The 17,523-nt window shown below is 36.6% G+C and overlaps 1 non-coding gene and 1 pseudogene across 2 annotated transcripts in view; both read right to left on the reverse strand.

The window, feature by feature from the left end:
• Positions 1-7,159: 7,159 nt before the first annotated feature.
• LOC144237623 (large ribosomal subunit protein eL32 pseudogene) overlaps positions 7,160-17,523 on the reverse strand; it is a 72,178-nt pseudogene continuing 61,814 nt past the window's right edge. Inside the window, exon 2 of the transcript XR_013336908.1 lies at positions 7,160-7,580. The product of XR_013336908.1 is annotated as a large ribosomal subunit protein eL32 pseudogene (transcript). The remainder of the gene's footprint in view (positions 7,581-17,523) is intronic.
• LOC144237871 (small nucleolar RNA SNORA7) lies at positions 7,650-7,789 on the reverse strand. Its single transcript, XR_013336953.1, has one exon. It is a non-coding gene; the product is annotated as a small nucleolar RNA SNORA7 (small nucleolar RNA).

Raw genomic sequence — 17,523 nt, forward strand, 5'->3', positions numbered from 1 at the left:
GCCAAAACAAATACATGAGAAAGTAAAAAAGGGAGGTTAGACTATATGAGAAGTACTTCATTATTTTTGGTAATGTATTAATTCTTAACCTTAGTTTAACAAATCAATGGAACAATTTTTGCATATTATCTTTAGCTGTGTTTAACAGTATAGGATTAAGAAGCTCAAGCAAGTGATTTTCCCAAGGCCATGTATTTTGTGTCAGGGTTAAGACTTAAAGCAATAACTTTTTTTTTTAAATTTATATGTGTGCTTTTTCCATTTGTGACTCATTGCCTTTTGATGTCAATTATCTCATTGTTTCCCCTGACATAAAAATAACAAAAGTAGAATACATAAACAAAAAGTACATACTCCCAGTCATATACCTTGAGATCTTACTATTCATCAAATATCATTTATGGGTATCATGAATTTTTCCCTTATTATATATTTAATTTTTCAAAATTCCTCTTACCTTATAAATTACCACAAACTTTATTATTTATTACAATAGTAATTACCTATATACACATTTATAAATTTCATCATGAATCAGAGAGTAAATAAAAGGAGAAGAACAATAAGGATTATAACATAGGCTCAGGTCTAGAAAACTGATAAACTTCTACGTTATCCCCCGATATGAGGTCCATCTGCTTTCCAAAAAAAGTAAAACAAAAACAAAAACCAACAGGATGACCGTGGGCCATTAGTACTGATGAATGTCTCTAGAGAAGTAACCAACATCCACCAAGAGCAGATTGTTTCTGGGTCACATTAAGGATAGACATTGTCTGCTGAATCAGAAATACCATTGATATCACACAACTGAAAAAAAAATCCTGTTTTTAAATAAAAAGCCTAAACACTTAAAAGAGAAAAAAGTCAAATATCTTTCCTCCCTAAAACCTAGATCAAGAACAAAGGAACTTTGAAAACGGACCATAAGATTCAGGAAGAAAGTAATAATTGTTTTGAATAAAACCATCCAGGAACATGCAAGGTATGTACATGGAGTTTACATGTTATCTTTTATTTCACTTGCAAGTATTTATATACAAGGGTATAATGACTCTGTTAATATTAGTTCAAAATGTAGATTTTCAATACCATGCCACATTGAGTACAGTTTTAATAAATATTCAGAATTTAAAGGATCTGTTAATGGGGTACCTGGATGGCTCAGTCAGTTAAGTGTCCGACTTTGGCTCATGTCATGATCTCACAGTTGTGAGTTTGAGGCTCTGTGCTGGCAGCTCAGAACCTGGAGCCTACTTCTGATTCTGTGTTCCCCTCTCTCTCCACCCCACCCCTGCTTGCACTGTGTCTCTCTGTCTTTCAAAAGACTGAAAAAACATTAAAAAATAAAATAAAAAAATAAAGGATCTGATAAATTCCTGATGCATCTATCTGAGCTGAATCCTGGAAACGAATAAAGAGGAAAGGGACAAATAATCCCTTGTAGTATTATGATTATTTTACAAAGCACTTTATCAAAGTCTCCCATGATTAGCTTTGGGAGTGTCCTATTTAGTTCCCCATTCCAATCAATTTAATGCAATTTAGCAAATATGCATTAAGTATTCACAAGATAAACAAAGATGAGTAAGGCACTGTGTTGCTTCTTGAGGCCACCTACATTTTAAAATGGACCCTATAGTAATTTACTACAATCTAAATACTAACAGCATAATAAAGGTATATCTAAAGTATAATAGAATAATCAGAAAGAGTCATGGAAAGGGGGGCATAGCATGGAAAGAATCCACAGAACAATTAAATAACATGAACATGATTAGGCAGACACAGTTTTCAAATGATAAACTTTTTTTGTCTGGATTATCCATTGAATCACACGGTCTCATTCTTTAAAAGGTTCAAATCACAAAATTCAGTGCTATGACCTAAATCTGGGTAGGTGTTGGAGTGTTTCCTGGAGTAACTAATACACGTGTCACACAGTCAGAGGGTACTCAGTGACTCAATGCTAGCTACTACTGATAATGATGTCCCTAATAGGTTATTTATATTACAAATGTTGTAACTATAGATTGCTGGTTATCAAAAGATAATTAAATGAATATTCACATGATTTACAGAAAAGGTAGCACACAAATAAACCAAAAGAGAAATCTGTTAATGACATGGGATGACCTAGGAAATAGAGCAGAAAAGCATCAATGTCATGAAAGGCATAAAGCAAAGTAACGTGCTAGCTTCTGTGCAAGCATTTTCATTAAAACATGCCAGGTCTGGAAAATAGTGAGGAAATTGTTATTTTTAGGGTGGAGAGAGCATATTCTCAGGTCTTAGGAAGTGGTGTGAATTCAGTGGCTTCGCTGGAAAAATCCATTACATTACACAGAAAGCAAAAGACAAGGGAGTAAAAACTTTTCATATTTAAAAAAATAAGAAAGAAAAAGAGAGAAAAAAATCATTTCCCCTATTAGCTGTATTTATTCACTAAAATATAGTGCAAACATGAGTAATACTAGTGATTCCCTATATCTTTCTTTTCAGAGTAAAAATCATAATATATTCACTTTAGAAATAAACATAAGATATGTTCTTTTAAAACCCTACACTAAATTCAGAAAATATGAGATCCAGTAAAAGGTTAAACATGAGAAAAAATGTTTTAAAATAAAAAGAATATTAAGGAGATACTGACTTTGAATTTTCATGTTTCATGATATGCAAAATATCACATTATTTGAGGTAGAGTGAGCAGCTAATATTATCTTATTTTTTTAAGAAAACTATACGTGAAAGAAATTTAAAATTTTTGAGTATCTTGTCTTCCTGGTAATATTCCTATGAAAACAAGCTGAGAGGCTTGTGAAAATTAAACTTAAAATAAAAAGGAAACATTTGAAGGCATCAAAAACCTACTAAAGCAACAAGGAATTGAGAGTTCGGGTGCCCTGAGAAAAGGAAAGGACATTGACATGAGTTCAGTATTTGGTGGTGCATCTTACCTCACGGAATGTGCTGATTGAGAAGGAGCATGAGACCAAGAGGCTAAAAACTGGAGTAGAGATTAGGGGCTGAAAGCCTGGGAACCAGAGCAAAATTTTTGACAGTCTTAAAGGGGTACAGACACAAACACTGCAGTATGGAGCTGTCAAAACAACCCAGACTAGAGGCCAAGATACAGGGCAGATAGAAAGTGCAATAAGTAAGCCCAGCACTGCAGCTATTTTCCCCTTGAGGCATTTGACAATTTATAAATAGCACATAACAAGAAGCAAAGAACTGAGCAGCAATGGCTAAGAACCAGGGAAGATAGGAACTGCTTTCCATGGTCTCACAGAGCATGGGACACAAAAATGAAGCCTAGGTCCTACAAAGAAAGAGCATACCTGAAATATATTCTGGTCTTTGAGTTTGAGTCCTGAAAGTATCAGGACCTCACATTGTTTGTAACATTATAATACATAGATCAATTATTCGTGCAAATACAGCAGGTAATTTTGGCAAAAATTGACATGGGAAGCTGAGATTTACATTAAAATAGAGTGAACCAAAATAATGATACAATCTTAAAAGTAAAAGTTGGATGATTTATACAACCAGCAATCAAGATTTATAAACTATAGTGATTCAACGTGGTAAGTATAGACAAACAGGCCAATGTAATGGAATAGAGAATTCAGAAGCAAGCTCACATCTGTTTAGACACTTGATACATAACAAAAGTGGCCTTGCACTGTAGTATGAGTAGGATGCTCTTTTTAACAAATGGTGCTGGGTCAACTGGATATGTATTTCCATATATACATATGGAAATAGGATCCTTATTTATATATTATATCATACACAAATTAATTCTCAATGTGTTTTTTGATCAAAATATAAGAGGAATACTATAAAAATTCTTGAAAATAACAAGGGAATATCTTAATGACATTGGGATATACAAAGTCCTTAAAATAACAGAACACATACACACATATGTGCACGCATACATACACATATAAAAGCACTAAATGGAAAGGAAACTAAACAGAAGGGAAAACTGATAAATTGGAATGCATTAAAATTAAGAATTTACTTACTTTGGGGTACCTGAGTGGCTCAGTCGGTTAAACATCCGACTCGGGTCAGGTCATGATCTCACGGTTGGTTGGTTCGAGCCCCGTGGCCCGCTCTGTGCTGACAGCTAGCTCAGAGCTTGGAGCCTGCTTCAGATTCTGTATCTCCCTTTCACTCTGACTCTCCCCTGCTCGTGCTCTCTCTCTCTCTCTCAGAAGTAAATGAAACATTAAAAAAACATTAAAAAAAGAATTTACCTACATCAAGATAAGCTAGTAGAGAATATGAAAATAAGCCACTGAGTGGGAGAAAATATTTGAATATATTAAAAAGGCTAAGGGTTCATATTAACAATATTTCAGAAAAAGGCAGACAACCCAAATTTAAAAATGGACAAGAGGCTTAAACAGACATTTTGCAAAATAACTGGTAAATATCTGAAATGTTCATAACCACAATAATCATTGGAAAAATGTAAAGTAAAATTACAATGAAATACCACACATACTAAATAAGACTAGCAACATCTAGTGTTTATAAAATTAAGGAAACTGGAATTCTCAAACACAGCATATGAAGTATCAAATGATACACTAACTTGTAGTATATCAGTTTCTGCTATTGCTAAATGCTAAATGCTAAATAAACCTTATCATGTAGCAATTCAAAATTTAACAGGCATACATACATATATTCACCAAACTACAAATACAAGAGTGTTCATAACAAAAAAATTAAAACTAGAAACAATCCAAATGCTCATCAACAGTTGAATAAGTAAGTAAATTGTACTACTTTTACACAATGCAATACAGTATAATGAAAATGAACAAATCAGATGCAAAAACATGGATAAATGTCATCAACATTATGTTGAGCAAAAGAAATCAGGCACAACAGATTACTCATTTTATGATTCCATTTATATGAAATTCAAAAACTAAGGCAGGGCTCCATGGTAGGTGATATGTCGGTAGAGGATCCACGATGTATCAACCTTAAGTCAGGACTCACTGCATATTTTAAAAACAATTTTTTGAAGCATGAAGTGCCAAGCAGGCAAATACCAAAGTCATATGCTTCCGGTGAAGAAGGTATGAAAATAATTCTGGTTCTAAAATGAGATTCGTTCTTGAATGCCGAGAACAAACTGAGGGCAGATGGGGTGGGGGTGGAGGATGATGGGCATGAAGGAGGGCACTTGTGGGGATGAGCACTGGGTGTTATATGGAAACCAACTTGACAATAAACTATTAAAAAATTTTTAAACAATTAACAATAGAACTCCCCCATGACCCAGGAATAGCACTGTTAGGAATTTACCCAAGGGATACAGGAGTGCTAATGCATAGGGGCACATGTACCCCAATGTTCATAGCAGCACTCTCAACAATAGCTAAAACATGGAAAGAGCCTAAGTGTCCATCAACGGACGAATGGATCAAGAAGATGTGGTTTATCTATACCGTGGAATACTACATGGCAATGAGAAACAATGAAATCTGGCCATGTGTAGCAACATGGATGGAACTTGAAGGTGTTATGCTGAGCGAAATAAGTCAGGCAGAGAAGTACAGGTACCATATGTTTGCACATATAGGTGGATTAGGAGGAACTTAGTGGAGGACCATGGGGGATAAGAAGGGGAAGAATAGTGGGGGAGAGGGAGGGAGGCAAACCACGAGAGACTCTTGAATGCTAAGAACAAAGTGAGGGCTGATGGGAGTGGGGAGGAGGGGAGGGGGGTGATGCGCATGTAGAAGGGCACTTGTGGGGATGAGCACTGGGTGTTATATGGAAACCAACTTGACAATAAACTATTTAAGAAAATAAAATAAAATGAGATTTGTGTTGTGGGGAGGAGCCTGAGATTCGGTGAGGAAACAAGCACGATTCAAATAAATGTTAGCAGGAATTACCAGAGTTGGAGGGCCGACCTAGAAATTTTATTTATCTATTTATTTATTTACCTAAAGTTTCCTTTTTTAGAAAGAGACAGAGAGACCATGCGAACAGGGGAGCGGCAGAGAAACAAAGAATCCCAAGCAGGCTCCACACTGTCAGCACAGAGCCCAAGGTGGGACTCGAACCCAAAAAATATGATATTATGACTTGAGCTGAAATCAGGAGTTGGATGCTTAGATGACTGGGCCACCCAGGTGCCTCTAGAATTTTATTTTTTTAACAATTTGAATATTAATAATGCTTCAGAATCTGAGCAATGGGAGGGAAATTTGAAGAGAACTGAGCAGCCAGAATTAACAGGTGCTCTTCTTGACAGAAGCACAGAGTGTGCCTATGAAAGAGAAACAATAACAAGGAGATGTGTCAGGATACTTTCCTATAATATCAGATGCTCCCTGGATTCCCCAGATGCCAGTCCCATCTGTATTTTCATTTTCAGTAGATGTCCATGTTGTAGAGCAAAAGCAGACTTCCCTGAGACAGCTTCTCCTCCTATGATGGGGAAAGCCTAACCCATTGAGGAGATTGTGGTTGGTGTCCAGAGAGAGGAAGGGAGACGGAGGGAAAGAGTGGAGTTTCTGAAGCCCCAAAAGGAGGAAATATCTATAGGTCCTTTCTCTACTCCTTCTCCATGTCCTCCGTAGGTGGCTGGGTGAAATGACTCCTGGTATACCTCAGGATGTTGGATTCCTGAGCCCTTGTACGTTGAGACAGCAGAGCTATGTAATTTCAAGGGCAACCATGGACTATAAATGGCAATATATTAGAATATCTTAGCATTTGTAGATTTGTAATATTGTTTCAGCAGTGTCAACAGTGAAAGAATGCAGAGCTCACATAGTCACAGGAGAAACGTAAGGACGTTGTTGTGTTGAACTACACTTAGGCAACATTTGAGGATTGTATTCAAACAGTTCAATATCATGTATGGCACAGGCATCTCTGTATCAGGCAATGACCCTAACCAATATGCATGCATAGATATCAGCCATAAATAACCACTACAGCCAAGATGGTGTTCCAGCTGAATCTCAGCCCTGGGCATGTGTCTTACAAATATACGATTTCTCCTATTATATGGGAAAATAAAAATGTGTTCCAATAAACATTTTATTTTATTTTTTTGTAGTTTTATGGTTTTATTAACACAAATATGATGTGCACATAAACCGTCTGTCTATTCATTTTCTTTGCTGCGCAGCCTGGAATTGGGATTCATGACTCTGATGGCCAGCTGGGCTGCTCTTTCCACAATGGCTTTATGGTTCTTGGAGGAAACATTGTGAGCAATCTCTGCACAGTAAGATTTGTTGCACATCAGCAGCACTTCAAGCTCCTTGACTTCAAGCTCCTGTGGACTAGGAACTTCTGGAAGCCACTGGGCAGCATGTGCTTTGTTTTCTTGTTGCTCTCGTAACCAATGTTGGGCATCAAGATCTGGCCCTTGAATCTTCTGTGCACCCTATTATCAATGCCTCTGGGTTTCCGCCAGTTGTGCTTAATTTTGACATATCGGTCTGACTGGTGATAGATGAACTTCTTGGTCCTCTTTTTAATGATCTTGGGCTTTACCAGAGGTCTGAGAGCGGCCATGATGCCTTCAAGAAAGAAGCAGAGATGGCTGGTGTCAGAGTCCTAGAAGGACGCCTCCCTGCTCAGGCCTTGGACATTGTCACAGAGTGTCTTCCAGTCGCCAGCTACTGAGCAAACTGGGAATGGAATGGGTACCTCTGCCAGGCTTGCTTTCCCTCCCGTCCCCGAAGCTGGCAGACTACGAACCACACTCCAGATGCGATCCTGGGAGGTCACATTTTATTCTTTCAAATAAACTTTTGCTCTCTTCTGTATACATCTTGTGGTTCATTATATAGGTGAGTAAGTCCTAGGTTCATAATAATCTCTGGTGAAATAAGCCTCTGCTTATTTCATTCTGAGAAACAGCCTCTAAAGTAATGTACCATAGGGGCACCTGGGTGGCTTAGTCGGTTGAGCGTCCGACTTTCGCTTAGGTCATGATCTCGCGGTTCGTGGGTTCGAGCCCCGCGTCGGGCTCTGTGCTGACTGCCAGCTCAGAGCCTGGAGCCTGTTTCAGTCTGTGACTCCCTCTCTCTCTGACCCTCCCCTGCTCACGCTGTCTCTCTCTCTCTCATAAAATTAAATAAAAACATTAAAAACAAATTTAAAGTAATGTACCATAAAAAAATTATATCAGAAATGTTCCTTTAAGACACACTGAGTTTCAGAATCCCCAACACAGCTTTCCCCAGTAGAATATACATCAGTTTTGTAGCCTTTAGGCCAAGATAGTAGGACTACATACTACTCCCACTGTGGACCATGGACCAGTTATATCATCATTCAGAATCTCAGTCTTACTGGTCCTTTGTCCGTCACCCCCAACACACACATTAAAGTTTGAGAAGCACTGGTCTAAACAATGACATGAGCTTGTCCTATTAGAGGAATGTATGGTTTAACCACTATGCTCCCCAACTATTCTAGGTTTCAATTCAACTTGAGATGTTTAATTCAGTCTCCTGTAAGTACATTGGAAGTCTTCCACAGAAACAGCCCAAGACAACGTCAGTTCACAGGAGTGAAGCAGAATCATGAGACTGAAGACTCACCAGCACACAGGTTTAATAGCGAAAAACTTGCGTGGGCTAAAAGGACCCAAACTACCAATGACAAAAGATAGGGTATATTTTGGTTTTGTATTAATAACAAGAAGATAGTTTTATGTCCTTGAAATTAATGTTTCCACAGAGAGTTACATCAAGGATCAAACTGGGTGAAGAGTACAGTGAATTTTTAATCATTACAAGTATGACCACAGAAACAATACTATCAATGAGAAACTCTAATAAATATTTTTGTAATTTTATTTTTGGCAAAGGCTAAGCAAATTGACTGACATAATTCTGGGATATTTATAGTTTAATATGTAGCTTTGGGCATTTTTTTGTGTGTGTTAGAATAAGAGAAAATTAGGATTAATTAACCTAACAAAGAAGAAAAATGTAAAACAAAACAAAACCAAAAAAAACCAGGAGGACAAAAATAAAATCTGATCAGAGAATTAATAAATATATCAATCATTTGAAGGTATACATTTGGAGAAAATACAAAAGAAATTGCGAGCTGTCCTTCCACAAGAGAAAATTAATACAAGATCACTTTAGCTTGATTTACAGATAAGTAATCACATATTTAATGTCGAGGGGATCTCCTATGGTCCCTTCTAATTCTATCTTTTGCCATCAAATCCAAGTATTATCAAAAATTATTTTGAGATTATAAGAGAAATATAGTAAAACCCTGGTTTGCAAACATAATTCCTTCTAGAAACATGCTTGTAATCCAAAGCACTTGTATATCAAAGCAAATTTCAAGAGCCACTGGGCCAGTTGTGATCATGTAAAGTTTGGCATCGCATACTACTCATATTGCAAGACATCACTCCATTATCAAGTTAAAGTTATTAGAAATGTTTGTTTGTCTTGTGGAACATTCACAGAACAAGTTACTCACAATCCAAGGTTTTACTGTACTTTGATTTTGCCAGTGGCAAATGTAGCCACCAAACATATATTTGAATTTAGGACATCTAGAAATATAAGACAAACTCTCCAAACCTTCAGAGAGTGGAATCTATTGTTTTTAATTTTTTTAAATATTTATTTATTTTTGAGAGAGAGAGAGAGTGGCAGAGGGGTGGAGGGAGAGGGAGACACAGATTCCAAAGCAGGCTTCAGGCTCCAAGATGTCAGCACGGAGCCTGATGCAGGGCTCGAACCCATGAACTGTGAGATCATGACCCGGGCCAAAGTCACACACTTAACTGACTGAGCCACCCAGGCTCCCCAACAGTGGGCTCTATTAGCTCTTCTACTTCTTCTTCCCCATCCTCCTTCTGATCCTGTAACTTCTTGCCAACGTCATTATAACAGTCTTCTAGCTGACTGTCATCCTACAACCATCATCCCCCCGCACAAACACCCTACCTGCATTTGCCACAATAACCCTTATTTCAGTTCAAATTGTCTCATTTTTCTATTCAAAATAAGTACATAACATGTTCTTTTATTTTTAAGAAGACTTACGTTTATTTCAAATCTCTTCTAAGTTCCTTCCCTTGGTCTCTTAGCCAGAATTATGGCTAACATTAACTATGAACATTTCTTGATTGTTGAGGCACTCTGAATACTTAGGCACTATGCTAAGTACTGGGGAAGATGGCGAAGTTGCTTTCACTTGTGCTTGTGAATGACTGCATAAAGCAGAGCCTGCTTGGGGCTGTCATAGGAGTAAAAAATAAAGTTGCATTTTATTTCAGCCATTACATTTTTGCATCTATTTATTTCAGCTGTTTAGCATACCCTAACTAATATAGATAGGTAGTTTTTATTATTCCTTATTATTACAGATGACAAAATGGAGACTGAAAGAAGTTAGGGAGTATACTCACCATTTCACAAAAAGCTGGTGGTAGAACTCAGATTGAACTGAGATTGGCTAAGTCTAGAGCAACTGTTCTTAACCACCACATCGCAAGGCTCCAAATCTGTAAGGCTCCTTAAAGAGCCCAAGCTCTTGTCTGACATTAATGACTCTACATTATTTAATCCCACTCTCACATCCCAGCATCATCATTTTCCTGGCTGTTTGCCTTCAGTGTCTTCCACCTGCAATGCCCTTTCTGTCATTGAAATGCTACCAGTTTCTCAAAGATCGGCTCACATGATGCTACCTCACTGATTGGCCGAGCACCCTAGTGGACTCTCTCATCACCTTTTAACCACTTTAGATTACATGACAATCTGTCTTGCTTACAATTTACCTCAAATTATTATCTCCCTATTAAATTATGAAGGATTTTTTTTCATTTAATTTCTGTGAAAGGTAATCTTGTGTTCTCTCTATAGCCATTTTCTTTTCTTTTTAAATAACAGAGCTACAATTTTGTTCCAGGGACAAGATGCCCCCTGCACCTTGAACAAGAAAGACGGTAAGCCATAATCGTCTTCTAAACAAGTTACAGTTACTCTGCCCTCTTTTGGATGCTCACTCTCCCAACTTTACTTGCAGCTCAGGATTGCCAATTGACGTGGTTCTGAAAAATAAGGGAAAGTCTTCTAGGAAAGCAGACCTGGTTCTTCCAGGGAGGATTATCCTCCTGACTAAATGGAGACAGAGATCAAGGAAGATGATATGTTCCTTCTTTTGTGATTGGGAGCCAGATGTGTGAAGATATCATGTTTATAGTTGTAGAAGTCTTCCTGAAACCACAAAGTAGCCAAGCTAAGAACAAAAATCCACAATTCTGGAATTAGTAGGACAAAAATATGAAAAATACCTGATTGTTTATAACAGTCTTGTGCTCCCACACCAACTCAGAGACTTCCTACCTATTCACTCTTCTGTGAAGTAACTGAATGCCTTTATGAGCCACTCCTAGACATGGAAAGCTGAATCATTCCTAATACAAAATCATACCTGAAACAGTGGCTTATTATGATCACAAGACTGGCCATATTCCAGTTCCCCTCCTTCCATGTTCAGAGTAGAATTATACTTCCTCACCTATTTTTCAGTAGGACACATGGCCCTGAAACTTGCTTTGGTTACCAAAATATGAGCAGAAGGAGTACAGTTCACCTCTGGTGGAAGCTTGAAGAAGCATCATATACAACTCACTTTAAGTGTTGTTTGTTTTATCTCCTGGCACAATAGTTATGTGTCTACATGTAAACTGAGTCTCAGTTTGCCTAGGGTACTGAATAACTATGATGAATAGAACTCCTATATTTGAAATGTAGATAAGCAAGAAACAAACTCTTGGTTTATTAAGCCACTGAGATTTTGTAGTTGTTTTATATACAGCAATACTTAGCCTGTCATGGCTCATTTTGACATAATAAAATCAATGGTCATGGGGTGGTGACAGAGGCTTCTTTTCCCAAGGATCTGGTGTCATGATTTCATTAAAACATGTTAAAAATTAGAAGAATTTAAACATAGGACCAATAAGAACAGTTTAAAATATTATTCAGTTAAATATTCTTGTACATGTTAAGATACATTGTTAATAGCAGGCTCCACACTCAGTGCCTGACACAGAGCTCAATCTCATGACTGTGAGATCATAATCTGAGCCAAAATCAAGAGTCAGATGCTTAAGCAACTCAGCAACCCAGGCACTCAAGAAGTCTCAATTATGTTATAGTGATCACTAGCTCCCCAAAATTTAAGTGCAGATTTCATTGCTGTAAAGAAATTAATTCTAAAGTCTAAAAGACTAATTTTATATTAAATTGTATTAATTTGTGTATGCAACACACAAGGCTTTGAAATTTTCAGAGGCCAATATCTTTGGAATTAGATGACACCAATTTTTCAGAAAAAAATCAACATAAGAAGTTGGAATCCAGTTGTAATGGTTAATTTTATGTATTTACTTGCTAGGCTAGGGTGCCCAAATGTCTGATCAAATAAGTCTAGATGTTGCTATGAAGAAAATTTTGAAATGTGATTAACATATAAATCAGTACACTTTGAATAAAGCAGATTATCCCCTATAATATGGATGGGTCTCATCCAATTAATTGAAGGGCTTCAATTTCAAGAAAAAGACTGAGGTCCCTGGAAGTAAGAAAGACTCTGCTCCACGCTGCCTTCAGACTCTCCCTGGGTCTCCAGCCTGTGTGTTTGCACTACAGAGTTTGGATTTGCCAACCACCACAATCACATAAGCCAGTTCCTTAAAATTAATATTTCTCCCTCCCTGTCATTTCCCCCATATATATAATTGGTCCTGTTTCTCTGAAGATCCCTAATAGACCATTTATTGTAAAATTGTTATCTTATGTCTTCAAAAGTCTATGCCAACCAAAATTAGTTGCTATATAAAATGGAACCTTGGTAACACAGTGCATAACATATGAATTAGCCCTTTATCTGAAATCTCAGTGCTGTAAGGATGCCAGGTTGTAAGGTTTATGTATACATAAAGACATCTACAACCAGAACTCTTCAGCATGTAAAACTTGCGTAAAATCTTTCAGCAGGCTCCCAGACCATGCTACCCAATTTGATGACCAAGGAAGGCATCACTTGCAAATCTAATAGGTAATTTATAAGCGCTAAACCAAAGGTTGAAAGAAATGAATAAAAGAGACATCATGATATATTAAACCCTGCACTTTCTCTTCACAGCAGAGAAAGCATCAAACTGAAGAGATTTCCCCTACACCGTAGATTAGTTCCTGGAATGACACTGCTGGCAAATGTTATTTTTAACATTACTATCATTTAGAAACCATATTGTTATGTGCCTGGGCATATAAAAGGCATTCTCCCAGGACGCAGTAACAGTGATAGGAGAGGCAGATTTTAATGTAAGTGCATGTTCAAAGTCAACCATTTCCTTTGAGACTTTGTAGACTTGAGTTCTAGTCACATAAATCTCACTTTTATGAGTTTAGTGCTGTCTAGTAGAACCAGCAAAGGCTTTCAGATTAGTAGCCCTGAGTGTGAATCTCTGTTCTAAACATTTAGTCTATCTAATGCCATGGGAAAGCACGGCTTTCTCTGTTTCCCCAATTCATCCATCTATAAAATTGGGGAGGCAGTATTTTCCTTGAAAGTTTAAGAAAATTAATTAATTTATATGCAAGAAAGAACCCATGAAAGATGCAGATATTGAGTAGAATGATGAATAAAATGCCAGGATGGTGTCATTTATAAAGAAGTAACAAATATTGTATTTCTTAAAGCAATGTTTAAATATCCTTTAGAGATAAACTAAAATGAAATTAAATAGAAAAATATAGCCTAATCATATCATACAGAAAAAAGTTTTACATTTCATGATACAAAGAAAAGGAGAATTAGATGAGATTTTGTAACTGGGACTTGGAAAACATCGAATTGTAAGGAAAATCATTTTAGTTGAAACTGATAACGTAGACTGAACAGGGTGGTGATGTTACAAGAAAGGTATAGGGTGAATATCAGAGCAAAGGTAGATACCCTAAAAATAAACACAGAAGCTCATGCCTTAGTAGGACAGTTTGGAGAGTTTTCTGGCCTTAAAAATAAATTCTAAGAGAACCAGAAATATTCTGGTCTTTATCTGATACTTCACTAAGTTTGTACAAGCACACCCCACAGAATATATTAATATTTATGCTTCAAAAGTAGGTTTAATGTGGTCTCCATCCTTTAAGCAAAACTGTTTAGAAAATTTAGCCAGACAACTGGAATAGAATTAATAACATTAACACATCATCCTATCTAGGCTTATGTCTTTGGAGGGCTTTGATAAAAATATCAACAAACTGGGTAATATGGATAACTGTTTTAAAAAGTGCAGAAAAATATATGCAGGCTCTAATTCTGTAAGCATAGCAAGAATACAGTCACTAAGTCACCTGGTTATCTTATGGTTTGTCAATAACCTATCCTGACAAGGATCTCTGGGAATTGGATCCATTTCAGAGACAATAGCGGAAGGAATTAAGGTTCAAGGTAAAATATGCATTACTAAGCAGGAAACTGCTTTAATTAACAAGGCAAGCAAAGAAAATAGTTACCAAAATAGTAAAGACTGCTATACACATTGGAGAGAGACCTTAAGTGAATACGATACCTCCCAAAACAAAAACACACACACACACACACCCAAAAAATGCAAAAGTAGCTATTTCTCATAGAAATAAAAAAGAAAATGAAGATGTTGGGCTGAACCTTTTACAGAGTGAGTTTATACTATGGAGGTTAACTGTCCCTCACATCCAGAAGCTCCAACCCAGTTAATAGTCCTCGAAGAAAATTACCAACTAAGCAGGCAATGCAGCATCGACAATAATAGCCTATCTTTATTAAGTATATATAATATGCCAGAACTCTGCAAATCACTTCACATTCATTGTATCTGTTAATTCCCACCAACCCAATAGGGTAAGTCCTGTTACTATTCCTCTTCACAGGATATTATCTTGAGAGAAATAAAAGTCTCACAGGAAATAAGTGGTAGGCCTGAGACTATACTCTTAGTTTTTCAGTTTTTGTTTTTTTAATTCAAATCCTATATTCTTAGCATTATGTAATCACTATATCATCTCTTGGTACAGAGAAACTGTACAAGGGGCATGAGAATATAAAGAAAGCTTTAATATTCTTTTTCTTGATATAAACCTATTCCACATTAAAACAGCATTATGACATTTCCCTTACATCATTGAATAATGGTCTAGCAAAGAATAGCCTAGGACATTTTAGTTTAATTAGTTCATGTTAATCACATGCTTATTATTGTCCCTCTTACAAATCGTGGATGTCTTCATCAAACCATTTTTCAAATCACAGCAGAATTTGCACAAACTTGAGAGAACTGACTAGAGCTTTGACTACAATCATACACACATACTACAAATACATACACATTGAGACATATGCTAGAAGTATATATGCATATTCACAGATTTTAAAAATACAAACCATGAACATTTAGTAAGCTCAACTGTAGCTCATGTGGTTGGTGTTTGTCCACTGAAATGGAACAGCTTCTTCTTAACCATCCTCACACCAGCAGAGACAGGCCCATACCTCCCCACTGCTCCTGACAGTGATGCCTTGTCTGAATGCCTTGTTCTATAGCTAATAATTATTCAAAGAGCACTAATAGCAACTCTGTGAACTCAAGTTAAAAAGATGTAGGGGCAGAACTTCACACTGCTACCATCAAAATATTGCAGAGAATATTAGAAGGAAGCCGTCTTCTGCAAAAATCAATTCTCAGCTGTCAAAGTCTATATTTTGCACAAATTTATAAGCAAAACTTGAGATCTGATAATAAGGTTATAAAGCAAACACCCAGTGAAATAAGGTTACATAAAAGGAGAACAATGGATCCCAGTTATAGGAAAGCCAATTCCTTAGTCATGCTGATGAAGCATTACAATTAGTCCCTTAGAACAGGGGAATAGGAGACTACTTGGGTTTCCTTTATAACTTATTATATTGATCATTATCTCAGTAAATGCAATGCTGTTCTTATTACACACAGTGGGTCCATTCTCAACAAACCCTATTGTCTTCCTTATAAAGCCCATAGGTAAAGAACAGTGTCACGTAAGATTAAATAGATTGTTGAATCAGCCAGAAAATATGTTTCTGTTACAGAGTGGGCAAAATACAGTACAAGATACTTCTTCCAGAAGGTAGGCTGGCTGTGTCACATAACAAAGTGACTTGTGAGAGGTAAAGAGGTGTCGAGTGTTTTTAACTTAAGATAAGACAGAAACCTTTATTATGCCTTTAGGGAATCTGTAAATCTCTTGAAGTTAACTATATATGCAAACTGTATGTATATGTGCATTTTTCTGTGAAAAGATTCCCCAGGTTTTATTATTTTCTCAGAGGAATCTGTGACCGCCCCCCCCCAAAAAAGTTAAGAACTACTGAACTATATATAGTATTATACATAAGAAAGCATGTATGTACCACTTTATAAGGCAACACCAAAGCAAAAAGCCTCTCATTTATCATCTTGAGAAAAGAAAAAAAGAGCCTGGTAAAATAAATATTCATTGTAGAGAGAAACAAAAGAGGAGAAATACTCCAAAACTAAATAGTCATAGAGAAAAGGATGTTTCCCTTAACTCCAAAACCCAAATTATTTTATTCTCTTTTCTTTTCTGATTTTTTAAAATTTACTTAAGGGCTCCTGGGTGGCTTAGTTGGTTAAACTTCTGACTTTTGGTTTCAGTTTAGGTCATAATCTCACGGTTCGTGAGTTCAAGCCCCACATCAGGCTCTGTACTGCCTGGGATTATCTCCTTCTCTCTCTGTCCCTCCTCTGCTCTGTCTCTCAAAATAAATAAACTTAAAACAATTTTTTAAATAAATTAAAAATAAGATTTACTTAACGGGAGGTAAGTCACCTAAAAGGCAAAAAAACATACAAGCAGAAATAATGGTGGGCTTATATTTGTTGCAACATGTTTTTATTTTAATATTTTATTTTAATATCATTTGCTTTCAAAGCATAAGGATGAATAGATTCTAATCTCTTAATTATTTTTTCAGGAAAGCTAGAGAAGTGATGGCTGATTAAACCATTTAGCAAACACTGTAGATAGGTCAAAGAATAAAAATGAGCTCACTTCAAAATTAAAGAGAGAGAGAGAGGAAGACAAAAAGAACTGAAAAAGATTAGGCATTTAAATTGCTGTGTTAAACTAAATATAATTAGAACTAACTTGGCCCTTCTCCCAGAGTTCATAAACCCACACCAAGAAGCTCTCCAGGGAGTGATATAGTCAAATTGTGTCTTCCTTTAATGACCCATGTAAATGGCCAGCCCTGTCCTACCTGCTCTCATTTTTTTCTGTTTATTCCATTCACCTTTCCTTTAAGTACTTGACTGTTTGTCTTGTGTCTGAAGTGTTTACTAGAGCAACTTGAACCACGGCAAAAATAGATTCTACAATGTCTCAGGTTTGCAAATAAAAGAACCTCAACTATAATGTTAAAATC

The sequence above is a fragment of the Crocuta crocuta genome, unplaced genomic scaffold (assembly GCF_008692635.1).
Source record: "Crocuta crocuta isolate KB4526 unplaced genomic scaffold, BGI_CrCroc_1.0 scaffold160, whole genome shotgun sequence".
Classification (NCBI taxonomy): Eukaryota; Metazoa; Chordata; class Mammalia; order Carnivora; family Hyaenidae; genus Crocuta; species Crocuta crocuta.